This window comes from Priapulus caudatus, unplaced genomic scaffold (genome assembly GCF_000485595.1).
Source record: "Priapulus caudatus unplaced genomic scaffold, Priapulus_caudatus-5.0.1 Scaffold14, whole genome shotgun sequence".
NCBI classification, from domain to species: Eukaryota; Metazoa; Priapulida; class Priapulimorpha; order Priapulimorphida; family Priapulidae; genus Priapulus; species Priapulus caudatus.
The window spans coordinates 665,014-678,358 of record NW_014577075.1 but is presented as its reverse complement, the minus strand read 5'-3'; positions in this window follow the sequence as shown (position 1 = coordinate 678,358).

Genomic DNA, 13,345 nt, shown 5'->3' with positions numbered 1-13,345 from the left:
CCGGGGCCTTCATTAACCAAGCCTGGACAAATCAAGGTGTCGTAGCAGCGCGACCAATCAGGGGCCTCGTAGCAGGCGACCCATTCAGCGGGAAGCCTCGTAGCAACGGCCACTCAGGGGCCTCCTACGCAACTGACGCAATCAGGCACGCTCGGCGTTAGCAAACCCGACACATCTGGGGCCTCGTAGCAACGACCAATCATGGGGCCTCCCCTCCAACAGCGATCATCAGGGAGCACTCCTAACAGCCGCCGATTCATCAGGGGCTCCTAAGCGCCGACCAATCAGGAGGACTCGTAGGAGCGGACCAATCAGGAGGCTTCGTTAGCAGCCGACCAATCAGGGGCTCGTTAGCAACCGGGCCAATCAGGTGGCCTCGTTGAGAAGCCGGGACATCAGGGCCTCGCATAGCAGCCCGATCGAAACAATCAGGAGACTGCGTCAGCAGATCCCGACATCAGGAGGTCTCTAGCAACCAACCAATGAGGGCCTCGTAAGCAGCGACAATCCAGGGGCTCGTACGCCGACCAAATCAGGAGCCTCGTAGCCAGCGACCATGCAGGGGTGCTCCTGCAACAAACATGAGAGGAGCCTCGTCAGCAGGCCGACAAATTTCAGGGGCTAGCGGTAGCAGCGATAATCAGGCGGCCCTAGCAAGCCGACCATCAGTGGCGCCTGGTAGCCAGACGGCCCAACAGGGGCCTCGTAGATCAGGCGGGACCAATAGAGGCCTTATCGTAGCAAGACTCGTAGCAGCCGACGCACTCAGGGGCGGCCTCCGCTTAGCGCCGGAACCAATCAGGGGCCTCTAGCACGGCAATCAGGCGGCTCGTAGCAGCCGACCAACAGGGGTGCCTTCGGTATCAGCCGTCAATCAGGGCCCCTCGGTGGAGCGCGGGCCAGTCTGACCGACATCAGGGGCTGTCGTAGCACGCCCGACCATACTCAGGGCCGGGCGCTTGTAGCAGCCGGCGCGCGGCCGCGCCGACCAAACATAGCCGGGGCCTTCGTAGGACCGCTGCCAATCAGGGCGGTAGCTAGCAACCAACCACAGTCAGGAGCCTCGGTACGCAGCGGCGTGCCCATCAAGGGGCGTGGCGTACGCACGGCCGCGACCGACCAATTCAGGGGGCCTCTTGGGAGCACGCGACACACTCATTGGCCCTGCTAGCAGCCCCGACAACAGGGACCTCGTATCAGCGACCAATCAGCGGGCCTCGTGCAGCTGACCAATGAGGAGGGCTTCGTAGGCAACCGCGCCAATCAGGGGCCTCCTAGCAACCGACCAATCAGGAGCTCGTGGGGCAACCGACCAATCATGGCGGCCTCTAACAGCCCGATCAATCACGCGGGGCTCCTAGCAGCCGACCAATCAGGAGCTCGTGCAACCCGGCCAATCAGGTGCCCCTCCCTGCAACGGACCAAATCAGTCGGGCCGCCGGGCCTGCGTAGCAGCCGACAACAGGGGCTCGTATCGCTAAAACCACCAGCCTCGACAAATCAAGCGCGGGCCATCATAGCAAGAACAAGCGCCCCCCCCCCCCCCCCCCGCCACCCACATCAGGAAAGCATACCCCTCGCTCAGCAACCGGGCGCCAATGCAGAGCCTCCTTAGCAAAGACCGCAATTCCAGGAGCTGCGTAGCAACCGACAGATCAGGTGGCCTCTAGTGATCCGACCAATCAGGGGCCTCCTTTAGCAAACCGACCCAATCACGGGGCCTCATAGAAAACCAAACCAATCAGGGGCCTCTACGCCCTACCCTAACCCTTACCTGCCGCATTCAAACCCTGAAGTCCCCTAGCTTAGCCGGGCGACTGCCACTGTGTCCGGCGCCTCGACCAGCCTGGTCCAACGCCACCTGATTCAATAGATATACAGTATATCTTACACGTTTTTTTGTGATCAATTATAAATCAACAGCGGCGGGGCCGTGGCTGCTTCGATAGCATTCACGCCGGCACACACAATGACCCCCCACACACCACAATATACACACGCTTCGCGCACCGCACCCCCGACATGTTCAGATCAACTCATAATAAATATTTATTCAGCTGTCACAGCACGAGAACGGCGTTTTCCACGAATACGGCTGCGACTCCCTGGAGCACTTCCATCCGGCACTATTCCTATTTTTAATACTTTACACACATCGATCATTCTCCGGCGGTGAATACTATAGAGTTTCACAACACCGCGTGGTATTTCCCACAGGCTTTAAAAAACTTGCAAATAAACGAGCGCCTCGTGATGCGAACTACCTTCATGCACAACATCATGGTACCTTTGCGTTTTGCTTTATCACTTGACTGATCAGACTGAAGGCAGGTTCTGCCTGATATTGAGTCCACTCTAGCTGACTTTTCCACCCTGGCTGTATGGACAAGCGGCCCCGGATCACGTGCATTTCTGGCGTTGTTGTACCTCAACTGCTCACTTTTAACGGCCTATCGATTGCATGTGGTTGTCCATTCCTGGTTGTATGTCCAGGCGTAGCACAGCGAGGCGGGACGAGCGAGTGAAATGTACTGTGGCACGGGCGACAGCAACGCTATATTAAATAATACCCGGCCCCAATAACAGACATGCAAAGACAAGGTACCCAAGCGATCTTAGTCTCTTTCGCCTCCGTCACATCGAGCTGTAACCTAGCCCGCGCAAAATGTCTATATCCGTTCACACACACACACCACGCACGCACCATGCAAGCACGACACACACGCACACAACCACCCCCGGCACCACGCGCGCCGCAACACACCACAGACTTTATCTCATCATTGTCTCGCACTCTTTCTATTCTTCTCTCATCACCACAGCAAAACACACACACACACACGCACAACACACCACCACACCACGCACAATACACGCGCACACATCCAACACAACCACACCCTTCCTACGCACGCACACACACTCGCACCTGCACGCACCACACAATAGTATTTAACATACCACAATACCCCACAAGCACCACACACACACTTACACGACTAACTACACACCACGCGAGCACCCCTCACTCGCTGCGCCACGCACCGGAAACGTCGCGCGTACAGCGCCGCACGGCGCCTTGCCACGGCGGCGCCACGACCCCGGGCGCGGCCGCGCCCCGCGGGCCCCCGTAGCCTCCCTCTCGTCTCGACAACCGCACCACGCACACGCACCGCACCACCGAATACACACACACAAACATACAAGACACACATCCACATACAATACGATATACATGTATACTAAATCATGTAAAATAATGTACATATAAATTATTCTCATAAAACAGAAACATAAAATCATAAAACATCAATTGCTAAAAAATTTATGAAAGGTTTAAAAAAAAGGGCAAAGAACAAGACTCTTACCGAACAAACGAACACGGTCCTGGAGTGGGAACCTGAGAGTTATTGGCAAGAAGAGAGGTTACGGTGAACGGTGATTTACGTTTTAAATGTTTTAATTATTGTTCGCGTAATTTCGGCCAAATATCGTTGGATATGTATGTAGGGTATGAATAGTAAGCCTACAAGAACGTGTAATTTTGAAAGCCTACGCGATCACCACCTGACTTCTTTTTTCCTTTTCTCTCATAAACTACAACACGTATCTCGCAACTACTACATGTATACATGTATTATAACAGTGGGCCACGCCGAAGACTTGTGATAAACTATTATAACACTGGGCCACCATACTACTTTTTTAAACTTTTAATCACCCATCTGTAACGCGACCAGCATTTCATGCGATCGAACAATTTGGACACAAATTATTTCGTTTTAACGGGATTGAATGCGTTGTACGTTGATTGAATTTTTTCTTACACTCACACTGCACTGACACTGGCAGAGAAGATTAATATTGGTAGGAATACAGCTATACTGTAATCCTGAAAAGTAATTCAGTTATCAATGAATACATGAGACCGGGGCGCCTTTTTCATGTACATACGCATAGTGGGGAACCCAGGGCGTGATGCTGCGAGCAAAGTGAATACTATAGATTGAATTTTACCAAGCGGGCGTGCTGTCGGCCCGCCCGTCTCCACTTTAAACATATAAGAACGGCCGAAGAAAATTATCTTGGCAGTCAACGGTGACTGACGCACGAGCGCCATCTTCCTGTACATTAATATAGGCATAACTGGGAACCCAGAAGAGCGTGATACTGCGACCAACGTGAATATTATAGATAGGATTTTGCCAAGTACACGTGCTGTCGGCCCGCCTGGCCTCACTTTGGACGTATAAGAACGGTCAAAGAAAATTCTCTTGGCAGTCAACGGCGACCGACGTCGGAGCACCTTTTCATGTACATATATAAGCATAGCAAAGAACGCAGGGCGTGATGCTGCAAGCAACGTGATTAATATGTATAGGATTTTACCATGTACACGTGCTATTGGCCCGCCTGGCTCCAGTTTGAACGCATAAAAACGGCCGAAGTTTTTTTTTTTATCTCAGTCAGCAACGCTCACTGTGTGGAACCCATTTGTTTAGTTCACACATATAATAGTGATATTAGTACTCACAGTCAACCGCTCTACGTTTACCTGCATGGTAAAATCCTTATCATTTACAGATAACGTATTTTATATAGCAATAGAATATATCATCTTAACGTATGGAATGAATTTATGAATATGATCCAATATAACTCATTAAATAAGTTCATTCGGTTGGTAGACTAATATATATAACAGGGTTAATCTTTACTCGACCGTGAAGATTGGAAACGTACCGCTGACGTTTCGCCTCCTGCCAGGAGGCTTTCTCAAAGCTAACTGATGATAATCAGTTTTGACCACCAGATGGTGTGGTGGTCAATAGCTTAGTCCACACGTGACTAAGCCACTAAGTCAATACTATGTTGAGCGATGTAAAGACCTATGGAAAATTAAAGAAAGACCCGACAACGAAATATAAAAGCAAACTATTGGCGATTCTTCAACGTCTGAAAAGAGGAGACAAAATTACTGAAGCCCAGTACAAGTTCCTGTATCCCACGGCCGAAAATGTACCAAAAATCTACTGCACACCTAAAATACATAAAGAAGGCAACCCGTATAGACCTATAGTCGATTACACAGGCTCTATAGCATACAATTTGTCAAAAAGCTGTTATCGTAAGTTTTCTAATAGCTGCGATGTGTTTCTGTCAACGCTACTCTCGTAACATTATCATTAGTCGTAAGTGTTATCTTAGCATTAACATTAGCATTAACTTTACGATGTTTCTGACAACGGGCCCCAGGCGTTGAATTAAGGAGGTCATCTAGATCCGCAAGACCCCAAACATCAACCGGGACGAGGGGGGATACAGGCTTAGTCACGTGTGGACTAAGCTATTGACCAACACACCATCTGGTGGTCAAAACTGATTATCATCAGTCAGCTTTGAGAAAGCCTCCTGACAGAAGGCGAAACGTCAGCTGTACGTTTCCAATCTTCACGGTTGAGTAAAAATTAACCCTGTTATATATGATCCAATATAATTTATCTTTGCTCAAAAATGGCATGTCATGAAGTCAGTTTAATAAAGAGTAAATCTATCGCAAATCCCCATCTAAATCTCCTAGAATTTTTAAGAGCTTTTCTGTATATTTATTACACTGTATCTCTATATCGCCCTCAAAGCTCCCATTACGGTTAGCCTTTGCATACCATCTTACATATACCCTACTACCTGCATCGATTCCCCCGTACCGCCAGTTCCACTCATTACCAGTCATCTTGTAGTTGACGTCTCCCATTCTCTATCTTACCTTCTGTTTCTTCTTATTTTTCTTCTTCACAATCAGCATCATTTTCTTCCTCGTTTCGTCAGTTATTCCATTCATTTATTTCATTGCACTCCTCTAGCTCTTGCACAGGAAATATTTTACCGTACTCCTTTCTGCTCATCATGCCGAGCTCATGTGACAAATCAATACGACATGCAAACACATCTACATAATGCGTACACAATCCTCGCACGTTTTCAAACAGACGCACACGAACACACACACACACACACACACACACACACACACACACACACACACACCCACACACACACACACACACACACGCACGCACTCACACGCGCACACGCGCACACACACATACGCACGCACACCCACACGCACACGCGCGCGCACACACACACACATACTCACTCACACAGACACACACACAAACACGCACACACTCACACCACACACACACACACACAGCACACACATACGAACCCCACAGGACAATACGATCGTGTGCCTGAAGAACTGCCATATGGCGTATAACGAAAAGACATATTTGCGCGTCATGATTTTGTTGTTATTGCACCAACGACGAGAACGCGTAAGTTGGTTGGTGTTAGCATCTTGAATTGGCGAGTGTCTGTTGCTTGGAAGGGTTCGTTATATAACGTTTGAGCGTCAAGCTACAAATTCATCGCTCATAAAAGGCAATCGGCTGTGTCAGTATGGTGACTATACCAGGGATGAACAAACTTCTAAGATCGGTCGTAAAATATCAATAGGACCGCGGTGGGACTTTACAACCAAGGAATGACATTTTCATGAAAGTTAGTTCACACCACAGGTGAGGTTATTTCCAAGTTTTTCAAGGGTAATTGTAAGCGAGTAATAACATCAACAGCAGCCAACGCGTTTCTAGTCCAGCGGATGAGCACATGGATTGTGTGCACTTTTGTTTGATAATGTGAAACTTTCATACGCGTACTACATGAGATCCCTGAAGAATTTCTGATATAGTTGCCAAATGAGACAGCCCACTGGTGACGAACGGGGCCCTTGCGTTGTTGAACTGGTATTGCTTCTAACACTACTAAGCCTGGCGCAGACTTGCGACCTTTTTCATGCAAGCTAGGCAGCGATTCAGAATCGCAGTCGAATGCTGTGAAATCGCTACCGTCCTGCGAAAAGTGCAACTGCCAACCCAGTAAGCGATTCTGGGGCAAGATTCCACAACGTTCGCGTAAAGTGTATTTGCGTTGTACAGAGTTTCTACGAAGTATCGTACGCAAAGCTCGTGAGGTTGCATTCATGCAACCAGCGTAGCACCTGCGTACGCAATGTTGACTGAATTCCAAGTGTAAATCCACTACGCCATCGTAGCTGCTGTGTTGAGGGGCGTGCCTAGCAATAGAACCAATCAACCTGTGCGACACATACCATATCAACCAATACTGACGTCTCTCTGTAATGTAAACGCAATGGCTCTAAGCTTTGTCTACGGGAGTGCTGGGGATTGTGATCGTTGTCCTCATTTTCGTTTGTATGATTGCGTTCAACACTCGATGAAAGCGCCAGTGACACGTACTCCGACCGTGGCGTGCGCTGCGTGCTGTACTTACCAGGGTGCGTGCCGTGCGTGCGTTGCGTGCGGCGGCGTGTGCACATGTGCGTGCGGTGTGTTGTTCCCTAACCGCGGCGTGCTGTGCACGTACACCGTTGCGTGCGTGTGCACCGTACACGGCTAACAAACGAGGCCCCTGATTGGTCGGCGTCTGCTAGAGGCTCCTGCATTAGACCGTTGCTAGGAGGGCTCCTGATTGGACCAGCTGCTACAAGGCTCGATGATTGCCCAGCTGCCACGAAGCTCCTGCAATTGTGTCGGTAGTAATACAAGCCGCCTGATTGTCGGCTGTGCCTAGGAGGCCCCTGATTGGTCGGGTGCTATGAAGGGTCTCCTGATTGGCATCGGGACTGCTAGGAGGCCCCCTAGATTGGTCCGCCTGCTACGAGGCTCCCTGATTAACGCGGTACTACGAGGCTCCTTGTATTGGTCGGTAGCCTACGAGGCCTCCTGATTGTAAGTTGGCTACGAAGCCCCTGACTTGCCCGCTGCTTAGAGGCCCCTGATTGTCGCTAGCTAAAATGGCTCCTGATGTGGCTGCTGGCTAGAGGCCCCTGATTGGCGACGGTCTGCTACGAGGCCCCTGATTGCAGTTACTATACAGGCCTGATGGTCGCGTTCTACGAGGCCTCTATTGGTCGCGGCTAGACGATCCTGATTGGTACGGCTACTAGGAGGCCCTTGATTGGTCGTCTGCTACGAGGCTCCTGATTGGTCGGTTCTAAGAGGCCCGATGCATCGGCTGCTAAGGAGCCCGGTGAATTGGACGGTTTCCTACGAGTGCCCTCTGAATTGTAAACAAAAGAATAAATGAAAGGGGGGTAAGATGGGGAGCAGGGATAGATAGGAATAAAGAATAGAAAGATAGAGAGAAAGGAAAAAAGAAAAAAGAATAAAGAGGGAGAAACAGAAAAAAAAGTAAGAAAAAGTGAAGATATGAAGAGGAAAGAAAAGGTTGGTGTCTACAAGACCTGGGCATTCCGTCGGCTGTATGAGACGCCCTGATTTGTCCGTTTCCTACGAGGCCCCTTGATTGACTTGCTGCCTAGGAGGCCTTGATTGGTCGGTTGCCTAGAGGCCCCCTGATCTGGTCGGTTGTTGTACGGAGGCCCTGGATTGGTCGCGTTTCTACTAAAGCCCCTAATTAGCAAGAATCCAATCAGGAGTGCTGCGTAGCAGCCCACCAATCAGGCGGCCTCCAACAACCGACCAATCAGGTGCGCTCCTAGCAACCCGCTAATCAGGAGGCCCATAAGGCAACTACAAATCAGAGGTGTCGTAGCCAGCCGACGCAATCAGGGCGCTACGTAGAAGTCATGCCGCACGCAAAATCAGGAGCCTCGTAGCAATCCGGCGGGCCAACAGGGCCTGCCTAGCAAAGCTGACCATCAGGAGCCTCGTAGCAACCGACGCAAATGGGGGCGCTCGTAGCAACCGACCAATCATGGGGCCTCCGTAAGGCGGTGCCGATCAATCAGGGCCTCCTAACAGCCGATCTCAAAGCGTGCCTCCTAGCGAGCCGACAATCAGGGGCTCGTAGCTAGTGCGACCAATCAGGGCCAGCCTGCGTAGCAGCCGAGCCATCAGGGGGCCGTCGGCAATCCGGCCAATGCAGGGCCTCGTATAAGCCGACCACTGCAGGGCCTGCGTAGCAGCGCGACCAATCAGGAGCCTCGTAGCAGCCGACAAATGCAGGGTCGTCCTAGCAACGCTAACCAATGAGCACCTCGTAGCAGCCGACCAACAGGGCCTGTAACAGCCGCACCAATCAGAGCCTCGTACAGACCGACCAATCAGGGGTCTCCTAGCCAACCGAACCAATGAGGAGCCTCGTAGAGTCCCGACCAATCAGGGCCTCGTAGCGAGCCGACTAATCAGGGGCTCTAGCAACCGACCAATCAGGGGCCTCGTAGCAGCCGGCCCAACCAGCCGGGCCTCGTATCAGCCGACCATCGAGCCTCGTATAGCGACCTCCGTAGCAGCCGACAATCAAGGGCCTGCGTAGCAGCGACCCACATCAGGGGCCTCCTAGCAATGCCGACCAATCAGGGGCTCCTCAGCAAGGCCGACCAACCAGGGGCCTCGTATCTAGCCATCATCAGGGGCCGCTAGCAGTCTTGACGAATCAGGGGTGTGCGTAAGCAGCCGACCAATCAGGGGCCTGCTAGCAGGTCCGACCAATCAAGGCCTCGTAGCAACGACCAATCAGGAGCCTCCTAGCAACTCAACCAATATCAGAGTCCTACGTAGCCAGCTGACCAATCAAGGGGCGTCGTAGCCAGGGCCGACCAACAGGGCCTCCTAGCAAGCCGACCAATCAGGGGCCGTCGTAGCACCGACCAACCAGAACCTCGATCAGCCGACAATCAGGCCTCGTAGCAGGCTGACCAATGAGGACTTTCGTAGCAACCGGCAATCAGGGCCTGCCTACAACCGACCAATAGGAGGCTCTCGTAGGCAACCAGACCAATCATGCGCCTCCTAACAGCCGCAGTCATCAGGGGCTCCTAGCAGCCGACCAGATCAGGGAGCCTGCGAGGCAACGGCGCAATCACGGTGCCCTTAGCAACCGACCAATCAGGGGCGCTGTAGCAGCGACAACCGGGGCCTCGTATCAGCCGACCAATCGAGGGGCCTCATAGCAGCCGACCAATCAGGAGCCTGCGTAGCAACGCGGCCCAATCAGAGGCCTCCTAGCAACTGACCAATCAAGGAGCCCTCGTAGCAACCGACCAATCAAGGTGCGCTCTAGAATCCGACAATCAGGGGCCTTCCTAGCAACGACCAATCAGGGGCCTCAATAGAAACCAACCAATCAGGGGCGCTCCTACCCCTACCCCTAACCCCTGACCCTGACCCTAACCTGACCCTAGCTTAGCGGGCGACTGCCACTTCCGCTTGACCACCTGTCCAACCCAACTTGATAAGATATAAAAGTATAATCTTAACGTTTTTTGTGATCAAATATACTCAACATGCGCGTGGTCTGTTCGAGTAGCTACACCACACACATCCAAGCACACAACCACATAATACACACGCTCGCGCAACCGCACCCCCCAATATGTCAAGTCAAAATATATAGAATATTATTATGTCACAGACGAGAACCGGGTTTTCACGAATACGCTGGACGTCCTGGTAGCACTCCATCTGACTATCTATTTTAATACTTTTACACCACATGCGATATTCTCGTGATACTATAGCATTCACACCACTGTGGTATTTCAACAGTTGTTTAAAAAACTTGCCAAAATAACCGAGCCTTATGCGAACTACACTTCATGAAAAAATCACTTACCTGTGGTTGAATTTATACATTGAACTGATCAAGACTGAAAGTTCTCTCCTGATTTGGAATCCACTCTGCTGAATTTCCACCTAGCTGGTATGCAAAGCTCAGCTAGCATTTCTGGCGTTTTGTACCTGCAACTCTACTTTCAACGGCCTATCGTTGATGTTTGTGCCATCCTGGTGTGTATGTCCAGGCGTAGCACAGCGAGGGCCTCTTTATCGAGCGATGAACATTGTTACGTAGACGCCCAACGCTGATAGTATAGTATAATACCGAGCCGCTCCAGATAACAGACATGCAAGAAGCTAAACACAACAATTAAACGTCTCGTCGTCAACCGCTCGGACTGTTGCAATAACAACATACGGCCTAGCCGCCGCAAAATGTCTATTACGTTACACACACAACACTAACACGCGACGGCACGGCACGCACGCCGACACACACGCACACACACACACACGCACACACGCACCCACGCCAACACGCGCGCACACGCGACGCAGCACACACACACACACTTTAATTCTCAGTCTTCTTTCTCTATCCTACGTCATCACGTTGCTCTCCCCAGCTACACTCGTCTCACACACACACCACAAACACGCGCACACACGTCACACACACCACACACAGCGACAACAGCCGCACACACACACACACCACACACACAACTACACACACACGCAAACACACACACTGCACCACGACCACACACACGCACGACACACATGACTACTACACTCACACACGACATACCATCAACACACACACACAGCACACACACACACACACACACACACATGCCCACACACACTACCACACGCCGCGTCTGCCGCCACGCAGCAGCACGCCGCACGCGCACGCGCACGCGCACGCGCACGCGCACGCGCACGAGCACACGCACACGCACACGCACACGCACACGCACACATACACACACACACACACACACACACACAAACATACAAGACACACATCCACATACAATACGATATACATGATACTAAATCATGTAAAATAATGTACATATAAATTAATTCCATAAAACAGAAAACATAAATCATAAAACATCAATTGCTAAAAAATTATGAAAGGTTTTAAAAAAAAAGGCAAAGAAACAAGACTCTTACGAACAAACGAACACGGTCCTGGAGTGGGAACCTGAGAGTTATTGCAAGAAGAGAGGTTACGGGTGAACCGGTGATTTACGTTTTAAATGTTTTAATTATGTTCGCGTAATTTCGGCCAAATATCGTTGGATATGGTATGTAGGGTATGAATAGTAAGCCTACAAGAACGTGTAATTTTGAAAGCCTACGCGATCACCACCTGACTTCTTTTTTCCTTTTCTCTCATAAACTACAACACGTATCTCGCAACTACTACATGTAACATGTATTTATAACAGTGGGCCACGCCGAAGACTTGTGATAAACTATTATAACACTGGGCCCACCAACTACTTTTTTTAAACCTTTTAATCACCCATCTGCTAAGCGCGACCAGCATTCATGCCGACGAACAATTTTGGACACAAATTATTTCGTTTAACGGGATGAATGCGTTGTACGTTGATTGAATTTTTTCTATACACTCACACTGCACTGACACTGGCAGAGAAGATTAATATTGTAGGAATACAGCTATACTGTAATCCTGAAAAGTAATGCAGTTATCAATGAATACAATAGACCGGGGCGCCTTTTTCATGTACATACGCATAGTGGGAACCCAGGGCGTGATGCTGCGAGCAAAGTGAATACTATAGATGAATTTTACCAAGCGGCGTGCTGTCGCCCGCCCGTCTCCACTTTAAACACTATAAGAACGGGCGAAGAAAATTATCTTGGCAGTCAACGGTGACTGACGCACGAGCGCCATCTTCCTGTACATTAATATAGCATAAACTGGGAACCAGAAGAGCGTGATACTCGCGACCAACGTGAATATTATAGATTGGATTTTCCAAGTACACCGTGCTGTCGGCCCGCCTGGCCTCACTTTTGGACGTTTAAGAAGGTCAAGAAAATGCTCTGCAGTCAACGGCGACCGACTCGGAGCACCTTTTCATGTACATATATAGCATAGCGAAGAACGCAGGGCGTGATGCGCGCAAGCAACGTGATAATATGTATAGGGTTTACCAATGCTACACGTGCTATTGGCCCGCCTGCTCCAGTTTGAACGCATAAAAACGGCCGAAGAAATCTCTTGGACAGTCAACGGCGACCGGCGGAGCCACCATTTCATGTACATATATAAGCATAGCGAAGAACGCAGGGGGTGATGCTGCAAGCAACGTGATTAATATTGATAGGATTTTACCATGCACACGTGCTATTGGCCCGCCTGGCTCCAGTTTGAACGCATAAAAACGGCCGAAGAAAATTCTCTTGACAGTCAACGGCGACCGGCGGAGCACCATTTTCATGTACATATATAAGCATAGCGAAGAACGCAGGGGGTGATGCTGCAAGCAACGTGATTAATATTGATTAGGTTTTACCAATGCACACGTGCTAATTGCCGCGCCTGGCTGCGCAGTTGAACGCATAAAAACGGCCGAAAGAAAATTTCTTGCAGTCAACGGCGACCGGCGCGAGACCATTTTCATGAACATTAAGCAGAACTGAGAACCACCGGCGTGATGCTGCAAGCAAAGTAATAATAATCTCCTGACAAG